This window comes from Lemur catta, chromosome 4, assembly GCF_020740605.2.
Source record: "Lemur catta isolate mLemCat1 chromosome 4, mLemCat1.pri, whole genome shotgun sequence".
Lineage (NCBI taxonomy): Eukaryota > Metazoa > Chordata > Mammalia > Primates > Lemuridae > Lemur > Lemur catta.
In genome coordinates, this window is record NC_059131.1 from 34,035,905 (window position 1) to 34,050,483 (window position 14,579).

The 14,579-nt window shown below is 46.9% G+C and overlaps 1 protein-coding gene across 1 annotated transcript in view; it reads left to right on the forward strand.

The window, feature by feature from the left end:
* Positions 1 to 14,579, forward strand: part of PRKCE (protein kinase C epsilon) — a 462,687-nt gene that overhangs the window by 120,460 nt on the left and 327,648 nt on the right. The gene's annotated exons all lie outside the window — the stretch shown is intronic.

The window sequence follows — 14,579 nt, forward strand, 5'->3', positions numbered from 1 at the left end:
GATTTAGGTAACCTAAGTGTGGACAGGGCATCCCCTAACTTTTTTTTAAAACCTTTTATTAAAATTTTCAAACACTTATAAAATTTTAATATGAGCAGAACTTTGATTTAGTAATGACAGTCATCCCCATGAGCCAATAATAAGTTTAAGAACAGAAAAATGTAACCTATAGGGATAGAAATAAAAATGGTGGTTGCCTCTGATTGAGGGTACTTGACTCGGAAGGGGCGGGAGAGAACTTTCTGGGATAATAATAATGTTCGTTGTATTTACTGGGGTGTTGGCTGCACAGTGTATGCATTTGTCAAACTCAGTGAAGTGTACACTTGAGATCTGGGTATTGTACTGCATACAACTATGTCTCAAAACATAAAGTTATTCTCCCTCCTTTTCCTAATTTTCTTTCAGTCCTTCTCATCATAAGAAGGAGAAACTCCGCTTGGGGCCAGGGTGTCATTAAGATCTCTCTCCCTCTTTACACAAAGGCAGAAGGCCTCAGAATAATATTATTTTGTTTTCGTTGCATTAAAAAATATTTATGGCCAGTCATACTAGTTTTCCTAAGTAGTATTACATTTTTTCCTTAAAAATAACATTTTTTAAGAAAAAAAAGTAAGTGGTAAGTATACACAGTGAAAACTGAGGTGGTGTCGTAAACATTGGCCGAGGCTTGAGAGATGCTGGTGGAAGGGGGCCACACCTTCGGGGTGTCCCTGTGGGACAGATGACAGCCTCCTGCTGAAAAATGTTCTCTTCTTCTTACTCGGAGTCACTCGGGCATTTGGTTTCGTTTTTCAAATTCAAGGTGATGATTCCCCTCAGAGCCAGTGGCATGGAGAGATGGCTGTCGGGTTAGGGTATCTGTGCTGAACTGGAGACCAGTCAATCCAGGCCCAGGAAATACAGCAGATGTGAGCTTTTCCCCCAGGAAGCAAGACTGTGACCTGTGCCTCGCGTGCAGCCCTGGGCAGCTGGGAGGCAGAGCGCGCTGTCTGTTGGAGAGAGACGGAGCCAGCGGGGTCAGGAAGTCGCCATGAACCCACTCCCGTACTCACCTGTTGCTGACACCCAGCACCTTCTAGGGCTCTGCCACTGTTAACAGGTTATGGCCAAGCTGCCTTGGCGCTGCCTGAGGGCTGCAAATCTCGCAGCTCTGTTGGGTCATCGTGGGGGCGAATAGATGTCCCCTTCTCTTCCCGCACTTGTGGCCTTCCACAGACACCTGCTGGGGACCTTTGTTTGAAACGGATGATGTGGCGAGGAACATTGCAGTCCCCAGTGAGTGATTTACGCTGCGTGCTGCTCCTGGCTTTCTGGGTTCCAGGGAGCACTGGGCATTCCAGGTGGCCCGTCCAGTGTCTCTGTGTGTCCCGGCCTGGCCACACAGTAGAATTCATCCCACGCCTCCAGGAGAAGTTACGGTAAAGAGACAGTTTAAGTGACAGTTGCTGTTTAACCGCCTCATCTGTGTGGTTCCAAGAAAACTGCGACATCAGTGAAGTTGGTATTCCCTACCCCGACTTCCGTTTCTGTACCCGCCCACTCCGTCTCTTTCTGGCTGCTCCTAGCATCTGCTTTCAGCCATTTTATCTTTAGTTTCCATCTGCACGCTACCTAATTCACTTCAACAAGACCTGAAGCAGCCAGGCCCCTCTCCCAGGGACGGGATAGGCCTGAGGGCCCTCCGGGCCTTGGCGCTCAAGGTTCAGTTGGGAAGGCAGAGTATTTTGTGTGAGAATTCAGAGAGCGAGGTGGCAAATGTCTAAGTTCATTGTCACCTAACAGCAGCAAACCTTCCTGGGGGTTCACCATGTGCTGAGTGGGCCCTAAGTGCTTTATACGGCCTCTAGGCTACCTACTCCTCCAACAGCTCGGGAGGTGACCACTCTTGTTACCCCTGTTTTACAGGTGTGGAAACCGAGGGCTAAAAAGCTCAATAAGTTGCACAAAATCACATAGTAGAGCCTGGATTCAAACCCAGGCAGTCTGGTTCCAGAACCTCACTGTTAACCATGAAGCTAGTGTTTCTCAATTCACCAGGTGATTTATCTAAGACTTCGGTTACAGTTGGGATTCTCCAGGTGTTTCCGTGGGAGACGATGATCCTGTGGGTTTGGGAATCTGCACACTGAATAGAGACTCTTAAGTGAAGCTTACCTGCTGGGAGGTTTGAGAAAATCTGCACGCCGCCATTTGGAAGTGGTGCCATCCCCCAAGTTGGGAGGAGCCTGGCTGTAGCTTGGAGGCCCTGCTGGGGCACTGAGCTTCCCAGCTTGATTTTGTGATAGCTCAGCTCAGACTTAGGAGCTTGACCAAAATGGGGTTCCAGGCAAAAGAGCTCAATTATCAGACCTGAATAGGTTTGGGGATGGATTTGGAGAACAAGTGGAAAGCCTAGTAGAGTAAAGTGGAATGAGAGAGAGAGAGGGAGAGTCAGACAGACAGACTGACTTACAGACACACACGCATATCCTGGCCAGAGTAGCGGCTGCGGGGCTCCAGACCAGTCATCAACACTGGGTAGCGCTGGCCACAGAGCGGGACAGAGCCTGGGGGGTGTGGGGAGGGGGCGGTTCAGCTGTGGGTGGCGGGGCCAGGCAGGTCCTTTCCAAATGGTTTCCTAACCAGGTGTTTCATGGGACTTTGATGGGAAGGAAGAGTGACAAGACTCCTGCCGCTGGGAGCCCTTCAACCAGGGGTGTCACATTTTATCTTTGTAGTATATTTGGATTCCATGTAAGATTTCATCTGGAGACGGGAAAAATATTTAAACCAATGGCCTCATAGTATAAACGAGGGAGACCTGCCAAATTGTCTAAGTGTTGGCAATTTAGGTTTTACTCATCCCATGGGTTTTTGCATTTAAAAGAAGTGTCTGGAGAGTGGGATGTATGGCCTCAAGGGACAAAGTTCTCATCGAGGAATTGCAGGCCTGGAGACCCTGTTTAGGGAGAGATATTTAATCAGAGGCCCACCCAGAGCATTCCAATCCTACTAGCCAAGGAGGCTTCTCACTACTGTCCCTGTGCCTTCCTTAGCTGTGTCTGATCTTAGGTTTTCCACAAAAGCTCAGAGTACCCTGTATGTGCCTAGAAACCCTGAGGCTCGGGATCATTCCATATTATTCTCCCCCACTCAGGCCTCACTGTGTACTGACTCTAAAAGGGACTGGGATTTCTTCTTGGTCTCCTGGTCAAGTTGAAACTTTTCCTGCCAAAATGTTTCCTACAGAAGTCTGTGGCTACCTGTAATCCTCAGGGAATGAGTTATTCTGAGTGGCTGCAATTTCCAAATAGCTAAATGTCCATCCCTTGAATTGCACTTGCTTTTTATTATTACTATTTTTGATGGAAGTCATCATACATATTCCAGCTTGCATAAACAGGTTATAATGAACATAATTTAACTCGTCCTTAGTGACTCTGGGCTTTTCCTAGGAGTATTGGTGATGATGTTGCCATGCAGAGACCACAGAGCCATTTGGGGTGCATCAAGGTGATTGTCCCTTCATTAAAGATCCCTAAGTTCAATGCTTTTCTGCATAGTGTCTACTTATTTCAGTTTTCCTGTCTTTTCCTATTAGCACTCACTTCTCACTGCAATCAGGGAACCTGCTTCTACCAGTCTGTCTCCTTTTTTCTACCTGGCCCCTCCATCACTTCTGATTTACTTGATGCTGGTTGGCTGTCTGTCGGTTTAGAAACAAGATAAATGATCTTGTTTCAACAGTGTATCAAATGAAATGAAACATGCTCTTCCTGGGGACCTGAGGGACACTCAGTCTGAAGTGGATGTATGTGGACATCACGACATCAAACTGAATTGTCTATTCAAATGCCTTTAGTACTTCCTGTTTGAGGTAGCTAAAGTAGTGCTGTCCTTGGGATTTTGAGATCTGAAGAAATATATGAAGATACATTTCCTGATTCATCTTCTTTGGTGTTTAAGAATAAGTCAATCAGAGAAGGGCAGTGACTTGGAGCAGGGGCCCTCAACCCCGGCTGAATAGTCACATAATATTCATATACCAGGACCTGGCCCCACTGAACCAAGTAAGTCAGAATCTTTGAGGATGAGTACCAGGCATTGATATTTTTTTAAATCTCCTTGGGATTTGAATATACAAGCAAGGTTAAGAACCACTGATTCGACCCTTGCAAAATCACCACCCTGAGGGCCTGTGTTCCTTAAAGACGGTGGTTCTAAACCTGGGCTGCCCATAGAACCACCTGAAGGGGCTACAGATGGTTTGAAAATACCCCTGGCAGGCATTTCTAATGAGCAGTCAGGGCTGAGAATCACTACTTTAAGATATTATGCCTGTAATATTGATGCTTATCAATCTATATTTTCTGAGAGGCTTGGAAATTTCTTTTTAATGTATCAGTATTTTTTTGAAGATAATGACAAACCTTTCTCTTTAGATTAGCTTTACAAATCTAACACCCAAAGGGTAGTATTTGTTCGTGTTGGTGTGATAGTGAAGGAAGGAAGAGCTTTGATCAAACATCTGGGACACCAAAGACTTATCTCTGGTCCCCAGAGTGGATGTCTCGAGAGCAGCCCTCCAATCACAGATCTGGTGGGCACTCACACATGGTTTGTGGACAATCAGCTCTTTGGTGATGGGTGCGTCTGGACATGCAGGTCTTGGGTAACTAGCTCTTCGGTATTATCTGGGGTGCACGTTTGTATTTGCAAAGATGCACATATGCGTGAATGAGAGCAGCCTTCAGATGAAGTGTGCAGCTGAATGAGGGACGCTGAGGACATGAAACAATACCACAAAATTCTCCAGTGTTGCTTGCAAGCAGTGGTTTTCACTGAGATTCAGGGGGAGAGCTGACATGCATATGTGTCGAGCAGGGCAGCACGTGGGAATACTTGCAGGATGTGCTGAGAAAAACACACACGTGTGTGCTCCAATCTCGCTGATTTGGATTCTTGAATTCACTAATAGGGCCTGTGATATTTTTATCCTTGTTATCAGAGAGCATAGAGCAGGTTTTCAGGGCTTGTAGGATGTATCTATTAAAATAACCTATGTGACTGAGCAGCCGCTCACTATAACATTTTTGTTCCACTGAAATACAATGAGAGGAAGTGGGGCCGCAGGAAATGGCCATTCTATCAGGGAATCCACAGCACACAGGCCAGGCCCGTATTTACACGCGCCCTGCCCATTGTACTTGCAACCTTGGGTAACCCTTCCCTTCTGTCTGCTCCTTTTTCATCTTCTGTAGACTTTTGAAGGCTGTTGGGCTTGAGGAGGGATGTCCTATGCTCTGGGAAGTTGACTGGTGAATATACTTTGTATCTTTGCACCCTCCTTAGAAGTTTCCAAGGCTGTTGATTCTCTAACCAAGCAGCTGACAGTATGACTTTGTGGGCCTGCTGGTGGTGGGGGTGCAGGGGGTGGGGAATGTGGCAGACAGCTCTTAGAGACCGGAGATCTGTACCTGATTGGAGACCTCGAGAAAGGCACCTGCAGCTCCCGCGAGGCCAGGCCAGCATCTCCAGGCCTTTGAAAAGGAGACAGTGCAGGCGAATGTCCCAGCCCCTCCAACCCCACACATACACCTTTGCAGTCTGCAGCAAAGGTGACAAAGGGAAGAGGTGATTAGTGTAGAGGCTTCTAAACTGGCTTGCAGAGGTGCCTCTGGCTGGTCATAGGGCTTATGGGGAAGGAGAGTGACCTACACTCTGCCGACCCCCCCCACATTCCTTCCTTATCAGCTCCCTTATGACCTTTCTAGACATTGGGCTTTCTGGTAAAAAGGGTCTTGCTGCCAAAAGATTGAAATCCACTAAGAGTAACAGGACACTAGAGGTGGAAAAGACAACTCCAGGGGTTGTATGTCTGGCTCCCTGGCTTGCGGTGGGGAAAGGCCATGGCAAGTAGGTGGAGGTCCCAGCCAGAGCCCTACCCCGTGGAGTGCAGAGAGCTGGCCTTGGCTCAGTCCTGCGCCCACCAGGCCTCGCTGCCTCTAGTTTCAGGCTCCACTTTGGGCTGATAGAATCAGCATTAGGCTGTGTTGCTATAATTCCCTATTTTCTTTCCTCCCTTATCCTATCTTTTCCTTTCTTGAAAAATGGGATCAATTGATCTTGAGTAACCAAGTAGAAGCCTGACTAAGTACCCACTGAATGAAATCCTGATTGATAGCTATTTCACCCTAGAATCTTTGCAGGTGGCTGTGCAATGTGGTTGCGCTTTGCTTTGAGACGGCCCTTTCTTGCCGTGAGGTTGGAGTGCACACGGCATCGTTGCTGACATTAGAGGAGCACTGAGGCTCAGATGCTCACTGCCAGCTGCAGCTCCAGCAGAGCATGATGGTTAAAGCATAGGCTGTGACCCCGGCTGTCCCTGGCCTGCGTATGTTTGATCCGCAGGACCACTCTGCGCCTCAGTTTCTTATCCATAGGATGAGGATAAGGGCCCCTATTCCATGGAGTATTGTAAATGACCACACGCCTGTAGGTGCTTAATGGACACATGGTGTCTTAGTCCATTTTGTGTTGGTATAACAGAATGTTCAAGGCTGAGTAATTTATGAGAAAAAGAGGTTTATGTAGCTCATGGTTCTGCAGACTGAGAAGTTGAAGGAGCATGGTGCCAGCACCTGCTCAATTTCAGGTGAGGGCTTTTGTGCTGTGTCACAACATGGCAGAAGGTCAAGGAGGAGGCAGACACCAGTGAAGAGGCAAAACCCACTCTTGTGGGAACTGATCCAGTCTCACCCGAACAAGAACCCCTCACCCCCAGGGAAGGCATTGAGGGATCCGCCCCAAGGACCCAAACACCTCTCACTAGGCCCCACTTCCCAATACTGCCACATTGAGGATCAAATTTCAACATGAGTTTTGGTGAGGACAAACTCAAACCACAGCATATAGTAAGTGCTCAGTAAAAGTTATTGTCACCAGCCATTTTCAGCACCACCCCAAGCACAGAGCCAGAGAAACTGTCCCTCCCAGCCTTTCATCTCCATCAGCCTGTCCTGCTGGCTCTAACGCACAGGAGGGCATGTTGGCTGATGGGTGGCATCTGGCACCTGGCCACCCAAGTTCATGCCCCATGTCCCACTTCTACTACTCACTAACCATGTGACTTTGGGCAATTTACTTAACCTTTCTGTGTCTGGGTTTTCCCCCTTGAAAAATGGGGTTAAGAATAGTTTTTTTCTCCAAGGATATTTTTTAGGATTAAATAAGGTAATGCACATTATAAATACACCCATCTTGTCAGGGTATAAATACACCCATCTTGTTGATACATGGTAGGTGGTGTAATGACTTTATTTACCCTTCCTTATTTCAGAATAGATTTAAGCAGGGCACAGAAGAGGTGTTCAATAGACAAAATGTCTGGAAAGCTCTTTGCTGGCCATGAGAAAGCTGCGGAGGAGCCTTCCTATTTGTTGAATTCGGGTGAATGGTGCAAAGGTACCACTCTGAATGCCCCGGTTCTGCATCTGTTTCCTGGGCTGCTGCTCTTCTTTCTCCCTTGTTCTCTTGCTTCCCCTGCCCTTGTATGCTCTGTGTTTGGTTAGATAGTTCAGGGGGAGGGAAGGAAGCTGGGAGAGGAAGAAGGAAGAGGAAATTATTATATTACCTAGACTTCCCTCAACCCTGCTCTTTGCAAAACCCGAGAGCTGACAGGTGTTCTGTCTCTTGTTTGTCTGCAATGAGAATTACTGATGAATCCAAGCTTCAGGTTGTTTTCCTCTAGCAGTGGTAAGGTTTGTGTCAAAAAGTAATTCTAAACAGCAGCCTCGGCTTACTGATTTTCTCTCTGATGCTCTTGCTTTGAGTTCAGTATCAGCGTATGTCGGGTAGTTAGACAATTCCAGGTGTGGAGCTCTGTTTCCACAGCCATGATCAAGGCCAACCACCATGCTTTGATTGAGGCCATCAGGAACCATCAACAATGGCAACAGTTGTTTAAATTTCCCCCCAGATAGGTTTAGAACCAAGATCTGGGCTTCACCAAAAACCTGGTGCTTGTCAAGGACCAAAGACAGAGTCTCACACTAACTTGTGGACAGTCTTGTTAAACAGCTAGGCAGAAAGGACTCTGAGTCGTGAGTGTTCAGACGGCTGTTGTTTTGCTTGTTTCATATTGGTTCTGGTTATTGGGACACTAACAGAAACTAATAGGTTTAGAGAAAATCTGCAGCAATCCCCCATCCCCATGCCTGAATCCCAAAGAATATGATGCTGATTGTCCCTAAGACCTTGCCTCATTATTGTGGGGCAGCAGCCCTGGGACCCCAGCTAGAGACGCAGATGTTTCAGCTGACTGCAAATGGAATTGTTGACCGGTTGATGCAGAACTCTTCCTCACGAGTGTGTGGCATCATTGATTTATGAATTATGGCCCTTTTAAACTCTCCGCTTGCCTTCTCGGATATCGACATTTTAAAAAGCGATTTCTCATGTGGATCCTTTTCAGAAACATACACACAGCCCAAGATGAGCTCTTATGTCAGAATAAATGGAGTGAAGCACTCTGGGCTGGCATTTCCTTTGAATAATGAATTATTCAGGGAGCGTTTTTTTGTTTTTGAAAATGGTAAATGCATTGCCAGGACAGACAGGAAGGAATTACACGCCGGGTTGGGTATCTTCTTATCTTTTAGGGAGGGGCAACCTGTCTGGATGAAGCAAGGTGCTCTATTTGTTCCTACTCATGCAGTATTCTAGCACAGACCCCGGCACAAGCCTTTTCCGTGGTTTGAAGTGCCTGCAGAAGAACCTGGGCATTACTGTTGCTAGAAATCTCAGGAAGAGTGTGAACATTGCCTGACAACCCTGTCCCCAGAGCGAGGTGTGTGACGGTCTCTGCCGACCATTCGCTGCTTTTTCCTTTTTCTTCTGAGGGTCACTGACTTCCTGTCTTTCTTTCCCAGGGACAATTTTGGACTATGAAAATACTAGCCTTCTGCATTTCCAATTGTTTGAAATATTAGCCATAACTATAGCCATCGTTTATTGATCACCTATAGGACCCTATGGGGGAGGGACTCCTTTTTGGTAGGAGAAGACACTGAACCTCCAAGAAGTAGAAATGTCAAGATCACAGAATTAGTGAGAGCAGAGTGATTCAGACCCCATTTTTGTTGTTTGCTGTGTTGGTTTCTAAACTCTTTCCCTTAATCTCTATGCCACCCAGCCCTACCTGTTTGGAGGTACACTATCACAGCTGCTGGGTCACCTTCTGAGGACTTCCTCTTCTCAAGGGACCCCACTGGGGTTTCCAGAGACTGCAGCATCCTTGCTAATCTCCCCCACCCCCACCCACCCCCATGCTCTACTATCCCTCAAACCTTAAATGCTCAAACATTTTTAATTTCCCTAGTCTATTATCTGCTACCTGCCCATTCTGGATTCCCTGCTTGGCCCAAAGGTCATAGTTAGCACTTCAAACCACACAAACTGGCTCCCTGGGCTCTGATGCCCTCAGCAGGGGGCTTCCTGGGCACCAGCCATTATGCTCCTTGCCCCTTCTCATGTCACTGTCCCCTAGTCCTGCCCAGGTGGCCAGGAGCAGAGCAGAGCTGGGTGATGCTATAGGACCCCGTGCATTTGTCCACGCCAGATCTGTGCTGCTTTTAGCATGACCCCCACTGAGGCTTAACAGTGCTTTTTAAAATTTCAAGCATTCAGAAAAGTTGAAAAGAATAGAAAAGCAAACCCAGCTCATTATCTCAAGGTAATTCTCCAGTCCTCCATCTCTCTTCACTCTGGGCTTGCGTGCATTTCTCTGAAAGCAGTTACTCTTCATGTCTCTGTTCTTTGCTCATGCTGTTCCTTCAGTGTCCTATGCCCTTCTCTGCTCTACTTACTTAACTAACTCCAGCTCGTTCTTTGACATCGTCTCCAGAATCCCTACTCTAAAGCCTGGCCCAGGTTTCTTGTCCTCCTCTAGGCTAACAAAATGTTCAGGTGTCATTTGTATAGCATAGTGGGTGATAGCAGACTCCAGAGCCAGGCTGCTTGGATTCAAATCCTAGAGCTTGGGCAGCTGCTGAACTCTCTGTGCCTCAATTTCCTCATGTGTAAACAGATGATAATGATACTTCTTATGGATGTAATGAACATTAAGTGAATTAATGTATGTTATGAGAATAATGCTTGGTATATAGTAAGTGCCACTTATGTAAGCATTGGCTACTGTTACATCTCTCATGATGATATTTAGTATTACCAAACTAAAATTATCACTAAGCTTGAACTTCTTGAGTGGAGGCACCCTTCTATCTTGACTTGAGTAGACTAATTCCAGGCAAGTTAACTTAACCTCTCTGGCCTCAGCTTCTCCATCTGCAAAATGGGGTTGCCATGATATCTACCTCATTGGGTAGCTGGGAGGATGAAATGAGTAAATACAGGCATGTTGCTGTGCTCAACAAGGGTAAGCTGTCGTTATTAGCTATTGTGCATTTCCTCCAGGGCTCCAGTCAAAACTTATGGAGCTAGAAAGCACTTCAGAGGTTGTGACATTTTTTAACTTTACAGATAAGGATCTCAGAATAGTTATCCCTGAAGGTTGCATAGCTCTGTTTACTATATATTTGTGATATAACAATGTAAGAGAGTATGTATCTAGGAGTGTCAAACAATGTTTCAGACAAGGTAACCTTGGGGCAGAGGGAGAGAATGATGCTTGCTGTGCAGTGTTTGATGTTTTCACAGACTGTGACCACGTGTATGTGACCGGTTGGACAGGTGTCATAAGCCTTGTTGTCCATGTAGGAAGACCGTACCCCAACATGTTTGGGTGACATCACACAGCTGGCCAGGCCACCTTACTCATTCTGTCATATTGTTCAGCCTTCACTGAGGGAAACCCCTACCAGAGGCAGCTAGGGGGTGGGGGTGGGGGTGCCTCGAATCTCCACATCCTTAGTAGGGTTACTCAGCTCTCCATGACTGAAGTGACCACACATCCTGGTTTGCCCAGGACAGTCCCAGCTCACACCTGTGGGCCCAGCTATATGGTGCATCGCATGCCTGCTCATTCTCAGAAATGTCTCTTCCACAGTCCAGGGGCCACATCTTAAACCTTATTTTGTAACCTGCCAGCAGGCTTCTTGCAGGCACCAGGCGGAAGCCATTGTTTTCCTCAATTATTAATAATTCTCCCTGCAAACCAGCCAAGCCTGCTGAAGCTCTGGGAGGAGGCGGAGCTGCTCAGAGCATTTACACAGGAATGTCTCAGAAGATCTCCCCTGCTGGGGTGGGACACTTTGGGGTGGATGGCTGGAGTCCACATGCTCAGGAAGGACTGTGTTGCATTTCACAGCTTTGTTTTGTTCCCGTGCCCCATCTTTTTCAGTCGGGACCCCCTGGGCACCTTGGGTGCTTTCAGCATAAGTGCCGCTATTCTCCTGTGTGCTCTACTTTGGTAAGGGTTGAAGGGATACAGGTCTTAGGAACTCTGCTATTTAGCTGGATTTTAGCTGGAAGGAGAATACAAATTGCCAACACAGCAAAACTGGACGCTGGGCTTACTGAGTTCCTCAATGCACCAAAATCCAGGAATTATAGGCTTGTTCCCATTTCCTCATTTTATAAACCCAGGAGCACGCTCCTTGGTGTACTGAGTAGAGAGGCCAGGCTCAACAAGTGGCCTTTCTCCTACCTTGATCTCAAGGAGCGCAGCAAAGTCATTTGTGCAAGTAAAGCACTCGGTGGAAAATGCTGTTCCACTGGATTAGTCTAAATGAGATTATAAAAGGCAGATGGGAAAAATAAAAAATAAATAGTTATAAAATAAAAAAAAGGAATTTACATTTATGGAGCATATCATATGAGCTAGGTTTTACTGCCTTTTTATGGATGTGGAAACTGAGGCTCCCAAAAGTAAAGTTACCCAGCTGGTAAGTAGCAGGGCTGTGGCTTGAACTTGAAGCCCAAGCGCTCACCACTGAAACACACTGCTTCCTCCTTTGCCTCGCACACGCCTGCCCCCAACTTCCGTGGGACCCAGTGTAGGTGCTAATGGAGAGCCACATACCATGTGTCTAAATATTGAAACGTTGTATGTCAAACAGACTGTTAAAATATGTTCTAGCCTCCTAGCTTAACAAATGTACCTTCAGAAGAACAAAATAAAAAAAATGTCTCAAGCCAGAGTTTTATATGCTTGAAAGTCAGCAAAATATCAAGTTCAAGTTGCACATTTGATGGGAGTATTTTTCTTGCTAATTTTCATTGTTTTGATCAGTAATTAAGTCTTGAGTCTTTATTAAATCAAGAATTTGTAATATTGTTTCAAATCATATGTGGGCCACGTTCAACAGAAGCCTCTTTTCTTTCATTGTTTTCAATTTCTAGAAATGTAAGCATTTTCATTCATTATTGATTTTTTATCTTTTTCCTTTTCAATTCCTTTTTTTTCCTGAGCTCCACTTTCTGTTTCTGTCATGATCTCAACTTACGCTCATTGTGAGTGATCTAAACAATTACACGATGAGATGTAATTATATTCAAAGTATGTAAAAATCAAGTATACTTTTAGCAAATATGTAAATTATAGTAAATATAAAAATTACCAAATTTGGCCCGAGGCTGTGGCACGTGCCTATAGTCCCAGCTGCTCAGGAAGCTGAGGCAGGAGGACGCCTTGGGCCTAGGAGTTCCGGGCTATAGGGTGCTATGATCACACCTATGAATAGCCGCTGCACTCCAGCCTCAGCAACATCGTGAGACTCTGCCTCTTAAAAAAAAAATTAAAATTATTTTGATAGTTTCAAAAGAAGTTATTTTTCTTCCAAAGCATTCAAAATTAAAAGGGACATGTTGATATAATTAATGACCATTAAAAATAATATTCTTTAAAGCATGGGGCCCAGGGCAGGTCCTCTTGTGCCTGATCCACTGGTGGCACTGCGCACACATTTAGTTTGTCTAAGGGGCAGACTCAAATTCTTCTTGCTGAGGTGGTATGGGGAGTTCTCGGAGTCACGGCCCAGCCCAGGGCCAGAGTTTTCCAGCAGAGGCAGGATGGGGAGTTGGAGTCATGTCACCAGGCTGCAGCGTAGTGAGGTATGAGTGAAGCCCTTAGCATCTGAAGATCTGACCTTCTCGTCCACAGGCGAGGAAAGCCCAGGTGGGAGACTGTTCCCATGGTGGGCCCTGGGGAGGGGCAGGACTGGTATGTGAGTAGTCCCTTCCAGGCTGACCAAGCGGGGAGGCGTTTCCCCCCTAGTTCTCTAGGTTGGATGGTGTTGAGTAGATGAAAACACAGTTGCAGGGGCAGGGGGAGGTGGGCGGGGTGGTGGTGGTGCGGGAGTGCCCGGCTGCCTGAGCCTGGATGGTGTGTTAAAGCAAAGGCACACAGCCATGCTCTAAACTCTGCAGTCAGCCAACATTGCTGGGCAAAGTGGGGGTCAGAATGTTTTCACAAGACAAGAAAGAACTCCACAGGCCAGGATGAGCAGTACGGGAGGTGACCCCTGAGAGCACGGGGAATCAAACTGCCCAGCCATTCTTTAAAGCCCCATGCAAGGGGCTCTGACCCCAGAGAGCAGTCAGGTTCCTTGTGTCATCAGCCATGGTCTGGGGCCAGGCCTGGATTGGCTGGAGCCCAGACAGACCCATGGCACCTGGCATGTGCCAAGGGAGGTTATAATAGGCAGTTGGCTACAGGCTCTGTCAACAGGCAATGAGAACCCTGTCTGGACTGGAGTTCAAGGGCAGCCCCCATTCCCCAGAAGGACGAAGGGCTGGAAAGAAGGACAAGGGAGAGCCACAATCTTGGCAGAGCTGGGCTGCTTGGCAGTGAGTCAAGTCCATGCCTATACCCCATGAAGAGTTTTGAGCTATGTGGTTCAAGGCAGAACAAAATAAAACTCCCACCGTTAAAATTGGAAAAAGGATTTGGGGTAGAGCTAGCAGGAAAGCTGGCTTCCTTCCTTCTACAGATCTACATTCACTGTCTCCCATGTACCGTGCACTGTGCTGGGCACTCACATACAAGTGTGCATGAGCTGTGGTTCCAGCTGCTCCCCCACCTGGTGTTTAAAATCCACGAGATGAGACAGAAGAGCAAATCATGACACTACATTGAGACTAGTGCTGTCATAAGGACATACGACAGTTGCCTGGGTCAGGATAGAGTCCTCAGCAAGTCTCAGAAGAACAAGCCTGGGGAAGGGCATTCCAGGCAGGGGGAACAGCATAGGCAAAGGCAGAGGTGGGTGACAGCACTGGTGTGTTCTGGGTTGTATGTGCCAAGTTTGCTGGGGTGCGATGACACATGTGAGGAAGAGAGTCGACTACACCTGGGGACTGGTTTTCTGGGCTGAGGAGATCTCACCTCATAGGCCACAATGGAAGAGTTTTAAGTTGAAAAGCGGCCAGGAAATTTTGGATTTTAGGAAGACCATTTTTAGTGCCTCCTTAGAGATTGGATTTAAAGACGAATTTTTCAGGGATAAATTTGAAGAGAAGGCCAGAGGAGGGAGTCCGGTTAGATGGCTGTTCTAGAATCCAGGTGAAAGGTGGCAAGAGTGGGTCCTGGGGCTGTGTTCACCGCAACAGGAAGGGAAGGACGGGGGCGGGGTGGAACC